The following is a 13,673-nucleotide window of genomic DNA, read 5'->3' as shown; positions in this document are numbered from 1 at the left end:
GTTTGGCGCCCAACCATCTGCACCTTTGGATACGTCTCATTTGTCACCATTTATGTGTTGCTTACTGCAGATTTGAAAGGAAGCTAGGCAAGAGGACTCACATTAATAGGACGACGGGCCAACAGGCTCTTTATGCCGCTGGTCAAATGCTTTCTTGGTTGGTGCACAGGTTAGTGGTGCTACCAATTGATCCGCAGAGGGGTTGCTGCCCGTATGAGAGAGATTGATGAGGCTATTCCGCCTGATTGGCATGCCTACATCGAGGGATAGACACTTTTGTCTTCTCATTAAGGTTGGTGGGGATACTTTGATCCTCGCTCGGGAGTCCGAATTGTTGCATAGCAGGGGACTCTAGTATTTAGCATTGCAAAGATTAGCCATCATGGGTGTCAGATTAGACTGGAGTTTCAAGGTGAGGTTCCACTTGATCAACAGTTGACTACTCATTGGCAGCTTGTCAGAGTGGTAGGCTCTTTTGAGGGGAGATCATGTGTTGACCCTCTTGTCACTACTGAGGAGGCACCACTTTGGAGATCGTGGATCTGGTAGGGAAAGCCCCTTGTTCAGTGGGATCTGGATCTTGGTCGCCTTTTTTGAGTACACTAAATGCCTTGGGAGGAGGCTTCTATTGTGGACCCAGCACCCAGCTCACCGTCCACACCAATCAGAGGTACGATAGGATCGCGCATCCTCTCAGCTTTCCAGCGACAGTTTTGGTCAGGCATCTGGACGTTCAACATCAGCCGGAGGATATGCTTTTTCATGTGGATGATAGCGCACACAGGATTCCCTGTTGGCACTTGGGCTGCAGTCATTGGTCATGGTCATGATCCGACTTGTTAGAGATGCACTTTAGAGCCCGAGTCCTTGAGGCACTGTTTCTGGGTTTGTTCATATGTGCAGCCAGTGTGGATGGCAGTTTTTTGTTTGTTGATTAGGGTGGGCATCCATGACGGGTTCGTGACGTGGGGGACGATTGCATGGCTTTTGCAAATTTGGGGGTCTTACACCTTTTTTCAGGGCTTGCCAACAGATCCAGTGTTCATGCTTGCTTTCTTAGGATATAGACCGGGCACTCTACCGACGATCCCAGATGCAGGTCACTTGTTCGACTTCTACCAGCGGGAGACAACTTTCACTACGATATGCAGCATCACTCTTTGAACCATGTGGAAGGCTCGATGTGCTCACATTCTGGGCTCATAATCCTCCCCTACGTCCACCATTTTCATAGCCATTTGGACTGAGCTGCTGCATACTCTCCGTCGTCAATGAGATACTACAGCCGGCTCCTCCACGGCAGCGCAGCAGGGTAGATGTGCCTTTCTTCACACATGGACGAGATCATCAGTTCTTTTCAGTCAGGATCATGCCCACATCACATGGGATTATGCACCTCCCCAGTGGCTCATTTTACACTCATCATACAGACCACCTTGACGTTTAGATAGCCTACACATTGTTACCTCACTTTTGTACTTCATCTGGGTGATAGGCCATTGAGCATCTCCAGAGGTCACTGTTGTACACAGAATACAACCCCTTTTCTAGCGTGCACGCACACACACACACACACACACAGAGAGAGAGAGAGAGAGAGAGAGAGAGAGAGAGAGAGAGAGAGAGAGAGAGAGAGAGAGAGAGATGTTTAAAAAATCTGATGCAACCAGGAGGTTTGGTCGCGGTTGAGAGCTCCCACCAGATCAGCTGAGCTACGTTGTGGCAGCTAGCTTGCTGAAGCAAATTGTAAAGTGCATTCATGCACGATTGCGGCACAACATGGGTGCATGAATCGAGGCACTTCTTTTGAAGCCAGAAGAGCTGAAACACAAAAAACGTCTCAAGGAGGTTTTGTGATGGGCAGCTGTTATCACAAGGTTTTGTGATGGGCTGTGAATAATACAGCAAACTGCGTGAGATTGCTTGTGGCTTCAAACTCGTTTTTTTTTTTGTGGTGGTGCTGTTGTTGAATGTTGATAGGTGGTAGGAAGCGAAGTTCGAGGGTTAAATTCAAAGTGTTAACCATCGAAAGTCTGTCTATGATTGGCACGGAATGTGTATACTCTCTGTGAAATGGAGGTGGTCTAAAGGAATGGGTAATGTGTCTAGAGAACTGCATAGGCTCGTGTATGTGAGTAGTTGATTTTCTTGATAAGAGAGTACTTGGGGTACCTTAGATGCAGAGTGAATTCCTGTAAAACGAGGTGATAAGTCACAATGGCCTACATAAGAGGATGAGAAAGAGAGTGTGTGACCCACTACTCACTAAACAAATGTTGACTATCTCTCATACCTGCTACATAATAACATATACACAAGACCATACTTAGTTAATGCCCCTCTTACAAGGAAAATGAAGAAAGGAAGATTTAACTTGCCTTGTGGCGCTAATCCACAAACTTTATCCAAAGGTCCACAACTTCTCCCAAGAGGAATGCATTTACTAAGGGTTTGTCTAGGCCAAAACTTGGATTCAAAGCACCTGTAAAGGCGGTGCGCACAATACTTTCTTGTGATTGCTTCTATCGATGTTTATGCAACTAGCAGGTGGACTAAGAGGAATGAAAGTGTGAAAGTCGATGTTTTGTTATAAGTTTTTTTCTGGTTTAAAAGGAAATTGGTAGATGATTGATAGCTGATGTGGGTCTTGGCTTGTCTTCTGATGTCTGCTGCATTGTGCGAAGTAAGAGTCTTAATAATGGCCAACTACTTAACAATACTTGGAGAAGAGCATTGTTAAGAAGAAATGCTGTTGATTTGTTGCATGGTTTGGAGTAGGTTGTCAATTGACTGCAGGTACTCACCTGAAACTGCTTTCTTTTTTATCATGGTGTTGATTTGCTTAGGATACGCACGTTCACCCACCCTTCTAGTATATAAATTGCATATAGTATCTAATATACATATTACATTTGTACCTTTGAGCTCTCTCTCTCTCTCTCTCTCTCTCTCACACACACACACACACACACACACACACACACACACACACACACACACACACATCGGGTAGATCTTTAAGGTCTCTGGGGATAGTTTCCTACGATGTTAAAACAATCTTCTTCTTCTTATCTCGTTCAACTCTCCTTGTCGGATAGATCTTTAAGGTCTCTTGGGATAGTTTCCTACGATGTGAAAATTCTCTTTTCTTCTTCTTCTTCTATCTATGTACCATGAGGTTCTACATGAGGTGCATGTCTTGCTTTACTACAAAGCCATTACCTAGCCATCACTTGTGTCCTAGCTTAGTTTTTTAAGATTTGCCAAATGGTACCATGTATCGAGGCTTGTATGGTTTTTCTTTATCTTTACACCCAGTTGTGTGTTTTTTGGCCAAGTTTATGTAACCTGGTGCTACTTATTTCTTACGTAAATACGATGTTTGATTTTTCCTCATTGGCACACATTTCATTCACCAAATTCTACTACCACTTCCTTGAGGTTTATTTTTGCAATTGAGTCGGCCTTTATCTACGCCGCATCTCGTCTCACTTTGAGACCTTGTCGTATCAAATAGGTGGACACGTGATCCAAGTTTGTCACATGTAGGAGATTGTTTATAAAGTGTGTTTGAACCAATCTTGTGATACCATTGCGGTGCCTCTTTAGTTGAGAGTGTTACTCTCAGGAAAAGGAGAACAGCTTTTAGCACTTTTATCCTTTATAAGTGACTTTCGGTCTTGTTGATATTCACTCACAATGTTCCACTGGTTTTTGTGAACTCAATACATTTGACTAATCAACAATATTTGGTCAATATGTGATGATTTTCTAATTCTATTTATTATTGTTTGTCTTCGCCCAAACATACGAATATTATTCGTTTCCCTTGAAGTGTTTAATTGGTGCTAGTCCACATTAGGCGTAAGTACAAGGGTCCCTTGCTAACTATTGCCTTTTGCAAATATCATGTAGTAATGTTTGTCAGCACAATCTGGACATTTAGAACACCTTTTTGTTCCTTGGATATGGTATGCATATCCAGCATGGACAAGGCAATGTTTCTAGTCCATTGTGCTTTGATATGGTTTGTCCATTACCTACTCTTTAGGCACTTATAACACGTAGTGATTACTATTATGAATTTATAGTATTACATCCATTCCAAGAAATGGTTGGGTGAGAATTGTCCACAAAGCACAACTTGTGCACAATGATGCCTATGGTCCAATGTGTACACTGTTTATACTCTTATGTGTAGATTATTCTTATTGATGAATATTGGAAGTATACATAAATATGTTCCTTAATCTGAAGTTCCTTTTTTTTTTTGGCGGTTAGTTTGTAAAGTTAGAAATGGTATAGCTAGACATATATATTCACTTGTAAAGTGGAATTGTTTTAATGACGGGGGTGGATTTACGTCTAAAGAATTCAATGTATTCTCAATCAATCTTGGAATAGATTATAGATGCACATAGTATCTTATGCATAAGGGTAAAGTGGTTATTTTAAGAGGAAACAAGGTCTCCCATGGAAATTGCACAAATTTTTATGATAAAGAGCAATGATTTGCTACATGGTTTTTGGAGTGAGGTCTTGACCACTTGGGTAATGAAGAGATGTACCAGAAAAGCAGTGTTGTCTATCCTTGGTTATGGTACTAAACCATATATTTCTTATTTGCATGCCTTTGGTTGTATTATTGATTAAGAAAGTATTGCATAGACTAGTTGTGAAATACTATGCTCACAAGAAAGGGTATCAATTCGAAGAGCTTTTTGCTCACATATACACTATGAGGAACACTCCTCGCATATTGGTATGGGCATATCATAATGGTTGGACGTTGGAAATCAAAATCATATTTTTAATGGGGAATCGATGTTAGAAGTAAGTTGCATGTTTAGTAGCCCCATGGAGAGACAAACAAAGAGTGCAAGCAAAAAATTATCTATTTGGTCTTGAAACAAGTGTCATATTTGAGTGTAGTTATAATAGAAGGAATGATAGAACCTTGTGTGTTTGAGGATGATATCTTTTTGGTCGACTTATTGCTCATGATCATATTGAGGTGCACATCATTGACTTTAAGGCCACCTAGGGTTGCAACGTTCAAATGTTAGATTTAGGCTTGTTGCATCATTATTAAGTCATTAGATTTAAGCAAAGTCTTGGAGGTATTTTCTTTGTGTTAGAGAAAGTATAGAAACACACTGTAGATTTGACCTCGAAAATTGTGAGCTTATGGCTTCTCATGGAGATAGGTTTGAAGATTGGTTTTCATGATGCAAAAACTTTGTTTGATGTCTTACCCTATCAAAAGGTTGTTGGTGGTCTCATTCATGCAAACATTTTTAGCCTCCCATGTGAGAAAAATCAAGTGTACCTTATGCACTAAGCTTCAAATAGCAATTGAGTTGTGTTTCTTAGTACTTGAATGGCACCAACATTGTGATGTTTTCTTTCCTCTAGGGACTGGTGATTCTAGATTTTAATTATTTCAATTCTAACTTGGTTGATTTCCATGACAAATTACTTAAGTGACAAATTCTAACTTGGTTGATTTCCATGACAAATTACTTAAGTGGACCCATATGCCTTGGGTTGTTTTTCTCTCCTAGGGAACATTGGTGCTAGGTTTTAGGGTAAGGGGAAAATAAAAAACCACCCCCCAAAGAAAGGACAATGACACCCCCAATAATAAGACAAAGTTGGATCCACTTTGTGCAATTCAAAAGGATGTTAAACTATCATTTTATTTGAAATGAAACCTTTTCATTAGGCAGTGGGTGACTTTAAGCCTTGTTGCCTCTCTTTTGGGGTTGGTGTCTCTTCTTTTTCACATCCATTTTTGTTACACGGAAATGCACAAATGGAATAGTAAATTTCAGTTCCGATCGTCAAAAAAGTTGAGATCAAATTTTCGAAAAGCTCTCAACATGAGAGCTATTGATTGGTTATACTTGAGCTCGAAGACCAGATATCTAGGCTCCCTCTCCTAGGTGGCCTTATATTGGCCCCTTTACCGTACATGATCATTTCAATTCTAGCTTGGTTGATTGCCATGGCATGTCTCCCTTGGATTTTTTCAGGCTCGAAAACTCATGTATATTATGGTCAAGCAAGAAGCCAATTATTGTGGCTTACTTAGAGCAATTGTTCACATTTTTGTAGACACGTCAATTCTATGTTTATTTAATGTTATGCTAGAGCATGAACTGATCCCAAGGAGAAATAAGTCTTAAGTAGATGTAAGTGATTACTTAGTTGTGTTAGAGAATATGTTCACATTACCATGTAGATGCCACATACAAAATATATATGCTATGCATTGTTTTTGTCACGTCTTCCTCATTCTAACTCGTATTTGTTTTTTGTTATGCACATATTCCTGATTCACAAAGAACAAGCAAGAAGTGTGTATTTCTCAGATACAGAAGAGTCTAAGGCATGTAGACTCTATGATCCATAAATTCCTAATGCTTGCTCATCTCTTGTTGTGAATTGTGCTTGATTATGCCTAATCTAAATTCTTTCACCCTCTCCCAGTGGCTTGACAGTAGAGCATAATTGCTTCTTCATCAAATACCTCTTTGTTTTGATTTGTCATGTATGAAAACCTTGGCCATAAAAAATAGTGAGTGTTTCCTTCCCCATGGTGTATCCCATGTGTAGTTTGGAGAAGTTCTTACCATTTAATATAGGGGCAGTGTCTAATCTTTGTGTAATTTGTGAACTTAATTTTCAAGGGATTTTACAAAAAAGCTTTGTGAAGCCACTTTTCATTGCGATGAATCACTTCTTCATAGAGTGTTTGATTATTTGAAGAACAAATTCCCTTGAAAAATGGTGAGAATGGGCCCTTGGAGAATTGGAATGGACCCTACGAGTAGAGGGATTGCATACATTTCAAATGGGAATTTTCAAGCTTGGGGCATATACAAGATGTTGAACAATGCAGGCTTGAATAGAAGAGGTTTACTATTTTTGCAAAATTGGGGTCTTTAGGTCCGTGGGAAAGCCTACTTTACTGGACCGCATAGGGTTTTGCAGATCACCAAGATTCAAGCTGTGGGAAAGCCCCTTTGTTGGGCTTTGTGGGTTTTCAAGCCTCCAAAGAGTCAGTACGCAAATGGACGCTATGGTCGTTGCTCGGCTCCAAAGAGTTAGAGCGTGAATGACTGCTATACAAAGCCAACTGAAGCATAGAATGGAGCTTGAAGGTGCTTGACATCCAAATGCGAGGCAAGGAGGAGGTGATGGCACATGAATGGCCGCTGTCGGGACCCAACTGCCTTCTAGGTGAGCTTGAAGTATTTCATCACGTCTGCCCCCAAAATCTAAAAATGGCTAGCGAGATTTGAGCCCACAACAAATTGCACACCCAATTCGTTTATTTGTCGAAGAAGCCATTGAATGCATAATTTGTTCTATGAATAACTGTGGGCCAAGAGCAATGAGTAGGGATAATCATAAATGGCCTCTAGGTCGTGCATACTCCTCTATGGTTGTGTGTGTATCATGAGAAGTCAATGCAAGCATCAACTAAAAGTGGTAGGCAAGTCTAGCAGGCAAATACAATAAATTCTTTCAAGTGCGATAAGAGGAGAGCTCCATGGTGTGCAAAACCTAACACTTCCTATAAAAAAATAGCTTTTTGGTGCTCGAAATTTTCTTCGATTCCAAACTTTGAAAATTTACATCACAATTGGCTAAATTGCCCAAAAAATCTACACTAACACCCTATCACATTGCTTCATTATTATGAGACTTACACCGATTTCTCTTATACAAAAAGAAAGCTATTTCATACGAAACCGATCATTCAACTAAGCGTAGGTGAGGATACCTCAAAATATAACTTCATGGACATGAAGCAAGTGGAATCAACTCACCAAAAATAATTATAAAACACATATGAACTTCATATCAAATTCATAACTCCATATGGTACCCCTCCTTGGTAGCACCCCTATGCATGCGTGCAATATCATACACGAAGAAATTAATAAATCACACCCAAGAGTTGATAATGGTGACGTAAATATATATTTTATAATGTTTAGTGCATGTCTAATCAAGGTTAAGACTTGGCTAAGTAGATTCCTCCATGTAAAAAGTGTAAGAAATGCGGAATACAATAAGGATCTAGTAGTAAGGAGAGTAGAGAGAGATATGATGCAAAGTAGATTAGTGGAAAATCAAAATTTTAGATTAGCACACTATTACAAAGTGATGGCGTCATCCAACCATGCGCTCTCAAGGTAGAACTTAGATGGCGATTTAGACAACTAGAGTAAGTAGGAATACAATGGACTAACAATCCTTCAACAAGGATGTGCATGTGTGTGTCAAGTGTGCACACCATTCATCAAATTACTCATGAGAAGGCCTCCTTATATAGATGCATGGGAGCCTCTAAATGCCCATGTGTAGCCGCCCTTAGATAGCCAAGTCCAAGTAGAACTCAGCCATGCCTCCATATGTGTGACCGCCCTTGTGTAACCAAGTCCAAGTAGGATTCTCCCATGTGCCCATGTGTAGGCGCTTTTGGGTAGACAAGTCCACCTAAAACTCGGCCACCGATCGAAGACCACCAGCCGCCAGCCACCGTCTTCATCAAACTTACATCCCAAAAGTAATAAGCAAATAAAGAAATGGTGGATGTGGAGGACATGGGCTCCTACACATTTGAATGGCACATGATTAGAAACCTAAAGACCTTGAAATGCATGTACAACATTTCCAACCGAGCAACAAGAAAAATCCCTTGCTTGTATTGCATGGAAGGTGTTCACATCTTGGACAAAATATGTTGGAGAAAAGCGTCGGCGGATAGGCATCTTCGCTACTCCAACTTTCAACCCATTTTGGATATACCACTATCTAGGGTACATACATGCCCCACATATGCACAATGCATGCACTTTGTGTGATAACAAAAAAACTAATATTTCTCTACATCTGTTTTGCATGAACCGCTCAATCTCTCTCTGCAAAGCAAAGGGAAATCTTAGCCTTAGAGATAGTGTTTTCAAAGATGAGTTTGTACAGAGGACATGTTAAGATAGAGCAAGATGAAAAGATGTCTAAGAATGGCCGAGATGTTCAAAAGAAGCTGTCTATTGGTGGTATTAAAGCTTGACTCTTCCTATTAATACCAATGACTGAAAGACATTTAAAATCCAGAGTACACAAGAAAAACAAGCATTGAGATACAATAGAATTTGCACAATGCTATAGATGATCATGTAGACAATGGCGCAGCCAGGACTCGCACGTCAAAGATATGGACAACTTTGGACGCAATATTCAAGTTTTGTGAATTGAACTCATGGACTAATGCTGACTATGCAATCTTCCAAGTGGTTGTGGAGACCTTTCACAAGACATTTATCAACGCGTAGACAAATTAGTATATCACCTCATTTGGGAAACAACTTTGTTTCATTCATCATGAGATAATGAAAGCGGCTACACCTATGCAACACTCAAAAATAAACATTTAAGAACATTTCTACAGTCTGCCTATGTAGACTACCAACTCAATGGCTTCACCAAATTTAGAAGAGGTTGAATCACACCGATTCCTCCTAATAGATCATAGTCCATATCTAATAAATTAGTAAATTGGGGTGAGATGACACATTGAAGCTCCACCCAACCAATTCTTTGTCTTGACACTACTCCCCCCTTGAAGAAGAGTTTTCATCCTTGAAAACAAAAGTGGAAACCTCTTCCTAAGAGCACCAATGTTTTCCCAAGTAAAACCTTCCTTAGGAATATCCTTTTTCTTGACAAAACCATGTTTACAAACATGAAATCCTTGCTCACAAGTCACTAAAATTCAAAAATATTCTTGGTTCATGCGGTTGAACTAGAGGCTCAATAGACTCGACCAAGACATATGTATCAACCACATTATCCTCCAATTCTAATTAGTTTCTCAAACGTCAATCTAAAACCTCTAACAGAATTACCACCAGAGTTTGTGTGAATCTACTTGTAATCTTGATCACCAATCTTTGTAAGAATCCTAAACTATCCACAATACCATGGTGACAGCCTAGGAGTAGCCAAATTGATTTATTTGAGCCGAAAGACAATACATATGGAGCCAATTACTTAATTTGGCCTTGTCACTTAGGAAGGCCTTCCAATGACCAGATTGTTGCTTGAGTAATGCCCGACAACCTCACAATATTTGACCTATTGGCATTTATAATTTAGGTGTTCCCAACCATTTTTAGCTTCGCCTTGATGAAAATGGGAGAACTTGATTCATGACATGGTAAGGATAGCAAAGCACACAAAAACTATTTCCTAGTGGTGGGATCAACAATCCCTCTAGGTTACTTTTGTCTTCTTGATCAAGTTCTCTTTGCTTGCCTAGTTTAACAGTTTGCAAGCTCTTGTATTTAAACAATACCCAAGTTATGCTACAAATAGGGTGGTACCCTTGTCTTTTTAACGTGAATGTAAAGAGATTCCTTCATTTTTAAAGGGAACTCAAACTAATGTTCAAACAGGAAAGAGAAAGGGCAGATCCAAGGGCAGTTAGTAATTTTTTTAACATTTTCTGTGATACATTGCAGTCCAGAGCTTAGGAAGGCCACGATCTGAGCTTGCGAGCATAAGAGGGTGCAAGGTGTAGGCCGAGAAATGCAAGAGTATCTCTCTCTCTCTCTCTCTCTCTCTCTCTCTCTCTCTCTCTCTCTCTCTCTGGGGCATGAGCTTTGTGATTTGCGATTTGTGTGCAGGCGCAGGGTTCATCTATGAACCATTCTCATTGTGAAGAGGCCGTAGGAGGGCAATGGTGGATGCATGGTGTGAGCAATGCTACGCAAGTATAGACAGGGATGGAGGCCAAGGTGGAGAGTCAACAGTAGTAGCTATCTACAACTTCTAAATGGAAATTGGGAAAAACGACTAAGAAATCAAAGTTTGCTCTATCGAGTCTGTCTGAGAGAGGGAATGTGTGAGGGTGATGAGCTAGAGTCAGAGGCTTGTACATGCGGAGGTCTTGAGCTTTTCCTTCTTCGTAAGGGTGTGTACTACGTATGACCCCGACACTTTTGACTTCGATGTTTTCTCCAGTTTTTGGCTTCAATGACACACATACGACACATTCGGCCCTGACAACCCATTTCGGAGCAGGTTTTTCCCTTGAGCATGCTTAGCTCTTGGTAGGTGTTTCCGATCAACGAGTTAATCGATCCATGAAGTAGTGTGTACCAATTTCCCAGTGGTTTCTCTCACATGTTGCACACTCTTTGCAGTACAGCTTATGCGGCACATGTAGTGCTCATGTACAGCTGTGTGGAGCATTTCAGAGAGATTTTTTGTATGGTTTGGTGCAGTTTCATGCTATGTGTGCATTTGTAGATACAATTTGAGCTAGCTATAGCTTGCAAGTAGCAGGTTCCATGTGTTTTTGGACAGGTATACGTCCATAGAGCCATTCAGTCAAGAGTGAGCTATTTTGCCAGGGTTTTGGCAGGGCTATGTATGCCATTTGTGGATTTTTCTACTGAGACATTGAGTATCTATTTTCATGCATTTTGGTGAGATTTTTTAATTTTTTGCTCAGTTTTTAGGGAAACTCTGCCGGATTTCCAAATCCTCACCATGTGGTTATGCGTATTTGCAGTTTACTCTCTGATGGTTTAGTGGTGGAGTTCACTCCCACTATGTGCAGTTTTTTGGCTTGCGATTTGCGTTGAGTTTTGGCTCATTTTTTAAAGGAAATTTTGTTCGTTTTTCCTTGTCTTCTCGCCATAAAAGTTTGCAGTGTTATGCCATCTTGTACTGTGGTTGATATATTCTCACTTTGACAGTGATTCAATGTTTACTCTCACTTTGACAGGTTTTGTAAGCTTGGACATAGCTTGGTGTTCTTGCACCCACTCTTGCAGGAGTGAGGATTGTGTATACTTGTGTGGCTACAGATAGACAGTCACACGTTTTGCAGGTTTTTGCAGTTTTTCTTGTGGGATGCGGTTTGAACTAGTTTGCTTTCTACTTGTGTATATGGTTATGCGCTTTATGATCGGTTGATCAATTTGTCCCAGTAAGCTTCAGTTATCGATGCATCGCCTTTAAGTGAGAGTTTGTTCGGACAAAGGCCCGAAGCAAAAAGTCAATTGTCCGACCACCCGCCCACCATGTGTACACTTCTTTATTCTTTGTATACATAAAAATAAGGAGCTCCTCGCTCTTATTCCCTGAGATTGCTCCACCCACACCATTTCGTGCTTCTCATCTTCCACACACGCACCACACTGCGCATGCACGAATTTACGTACACGCACGCTCACAATACATTTTGAGTATCCTTAATGACTTATGCAAAAGATGGAGAAAGAGGCTCATTTTGATTGCGTGGAATGTTTAGAAAGTATCACATTAAAAGTAATATAAACTTGTTATCCAGTTCAAAATAGACTCGAAATGTTACAGAACATTTCTATGTCACATTAAAAGTAATATAAACTTGTAATCCACTTCAAAATAGACTCGAAATGTTACAAAATATTTACAAGTGATCTAGAGAGAGTCGTATATGTTCACAAATTTCTTGATTTGTTTTGTAGTTTTGTTGCATCAAGTACTTGCTGCCCCATCAAACAAATATAAGGATCAAAACAACCTCTTTTACAAAAACTTAGTAGAAGGTATGCACACAACACAATGCTCCTTTCCTATGAAAAGGGAAACAACATATGGACTCCTTTTTAAAGGTGGCCACTTTTTTAGGCCTCTCATACATTGGAGGTTAATCATGAAATCTTGCTCGTGCATCCTATGGAGGTATTTACAAGATTTAACCTAATATGTTGCCCTCCATTTTCATATTTTTTGTTTTGTTGCTCATATTCACAAAATGTCTATGTGTAGCGATAGCTTAGCTCTTGCAACGTTCGTTCAAAAAGTTCACGTAGTTTAGACTCCAAATAATTACACAATGCACATCGCCCAAACAAAATAGAGCAATATCTTGTTGGAAATATTTTGGCGTATAGATTAAAAATCGATACCCATCGACAATGAAAGAATGAGAAATTCTTGCAAATCGAGCGTTTATTGAATCTAACTGACCCAGTGACTCAAAACACTCAAAAGAGTCAAGCCAAATTAGCTAGCAAGTAAAGCACCTTTATACATCTTAACATAACCTATGATGTGGTTGCAAAAGGGGGTCTCTAGCAACCGAATCCCCCTTGTGTGGGTACAAGAGCTCCCCACACCACTTAAAAAAGAAAAACTCAAAACACTGATAAAGTCGATGTGCCAACATATGCAAGCAAGCTATAAACTCCCATTGGAATTGAATCTTTTCCTGAAGTATACATGCCATGCATACGGTCATGCTAGTCACTACAAAAACTCGTCCATATTATGTGTGTTCAAAGGGTATTGAAAAAACCCCTATAATGACATGGTATGAGGTAACAAAATGACCCCATTTTCCTAAGAAACTTATGGAATTTTTCCCAAAATAAAAATTTTCCTTTGTAAATGAAAAATAATTTATTTTAGACTCATGTTATACTTCCATGTTTAGAGGTGCAACCTCTAAGTGTACACATAGTCAAGAAAGTGCAAGATAACTCAACAACTGCCAAAGAATTGTCATAGATGGAGGGAAACTTCCACCTCAACAAGATTGTACCTCAATCACGCAATCCCAGAGTAATTACCTTGTAGGTATGTAGGTGTTTCACGTGCGC

The sequence above is a fragment of the Adiantum capillus-veneris genome, chromosome 6, assembly GCF_014529385.1.
Source record: "Adiantum capillus-veneris isolate H3 chromosome 6, ASM1452938v2, whole genome shotgun sequence".
Lineage (NCBI taxonomy): Eukaryota > Viridiplantae > Streptophyta > Polypodiopsida > Polypodiales > Pteridaceae > Adiantum > Adiantum capillus-veneris.
The sequence above is the reverse complement of the archived record's forward strand: the minus strand, read 5'-3'. Positions refer to the sequence as shown.